This window comes from Clarias gariepinus, chromosome 17, assembly GCF_024256425.1.
Source record: "Clarias gariepinus isolate MV-2021 ecotype Netherlands chromosome 17, CGAR_prim_01v2, whole genome shotgun sequence".
NCBI classification, from domain to species: Eukaryota; Metazoa; Chordata; class Actinopteri; order Siluriformes; family Clariidae; genus Clarias; species Clarias gariepinus.
In genome coordinates this window covers 162,501-164,400 of record NC_071116.1, presented here as the reverse complement: position 1 = coordinate 164,400, position 1,900 = coordinate 162,501, and positions in this window count along the sequence as shown.

Below are 1,900 nucleotides of genomic sequence, written 5' to 3'. Positions count from 1 at the left end.
TGTGTACGTGTGAGTGTGTATATGTATGTGTGAGTGTGTATGTGTGATTGTATAAGTGAGTGTGTATGTGTGAGTGTGTGTGTGTAAGTGTGAGTGTGTACGTGTGAGTGTGTAAGTGTGAGTGTGTATGTGTGAGTGTGTATGTGTAAGTGTGTATGTGTATGTGTGAGTGTGTAAGTGTGAGTGTGTATGTGTGAGTGTGTAAGTGTGAGTGTGTATATGTATGTGTGAGTGTGTAAGTGTGAGTGTGTAAGTGTGTATATGTGTGTACGTGTGAGTGTGTAAGTGTGTATATGTATGTGTGAGTGTGTATGTGTGATTGTATAAGTGTGAGTGTGTATGTGTGAGATTGTTTGTGCGAGTGTATAAGTGTGAGTGTGTTTGTGTGAGTGTGTATGTGTGAGTGTGTAAGTGTGAGTGTGTACGTGTGAGTGTGTATGTGTGAGTGAGTGTGTATATGTAAATGTGTGAGTGTGTAAGTGTGAGTGTGTAAGTGTGAGTGTGTAAGTGTGTATGTGTGAGTGTGTAAGTGTGAGTGTGTATGTGTGAGTGTGTAAGTGTGAGTGTGTAAGTGTGAGTGTGTACGTGTGAGTGTGTAAGTGTGAGTGTGTATGTGTGTTTATGTACGTGTGAGTGTGTAAGTGTAAGTGTGTATGTCAGTGTAAATGTGTGAGTGTGTAAGTGTGTACGTGTAAGTGAGTGAATGTGTAAGTGTGAGTGTGTACGTGTGAGTGTGTAAGTGTGAGTGTGTACGTGTAGGTGTGTATGTGTGAGTGTGTAAGTGTGAGTGTGTACATGTGAGTGTGTACGTGTGAGTGTGAGTGTGTATGTGTGAGTGTGTATGTGTGAGTTTGTGAATGTGTATGTGTGAGTGTGTATGTGTGAGTGTGTAAGTGTGAGTGTGTATGTGTGAGTGTGTAAGTGTGAGTGTGTAAGCGTGAGTGTGTATGTGTGAGTGTGTAAGTGTGAGTGTGTACATGTGAGTGTGTACGTGTGAGTGAGTGTGTATATGTGAATGTGTGAGTGTGTAAGTGTGAGTGTGTATGTGTGAGTGTGAGTGTGTACGTGTGAGTGTATAAGTGTGAGTGTGTAAGTGTGAGTGTGTACGTGTGAGTGTGTAAGTGTGAGTGTGTACGTGTGAGTGTGTAAGTGTGAGTGTGTATGTGTGTTTGTGTAAGTGTGAGTGTGTACGTGTGAGTGTGTAAGTGTGAGTGTGTATGTGTGTTTGTGTAAGTGTGAGTGTGTACGTGTGAGTGTGTAGGTGTGAGTGTGTATGTGTGTTTGTGTAAGTGTGAGTGTGTATGTGTGAGTGTGTAAGTGTGAGTGTGTATGTGTGAATGTGTATGTGTGTAAGTGTGAGTGTGTACGTGTGAGTGTGTAAGTGTGAGTGTGTAAGTGTGAGTGTGTACGTGTGAGTGTGAGTGTGTACGTGTGAGTGTGTAAGTGTGAGTGTGTACGTGTGAGTGTGTATATGTGTGTACGTGTGAGTGTGTAAGTGTGTATATGTATGTGTGAGTGTGTATGTGTGATTGTATAAGTGTGAGTGTGTATGTGTGAGTGTGTGTGTAAGTGTGAGTGTGTACGTGTGAGTGTGTAAGTGTGAGTGTGTATGTGTGAGTGTGTATGTGTAAGTGTGTATGTGTATGTGTGAGTGTGTATGTGTGAGTGTGTATGTGTGAGTGTGTAAGTGTGAGTGTGTATATGTATGTGTGAGTGTGTAACTGTGTATGTGTGAGTGTGTAAGTGTGAGTGTGTATATGTGTGTACGTGTGAGTGTGTAAGTGTGTATATGTATGTGTGAGTGTGTATGTGTGATTGTATAAGTGTGAGTGTGTATGTGTGAGTTTGTTTGTGCGAGTGTATAAGTGTGAGTGTGTTTGTGTGAGTGTGTATGTGTGAG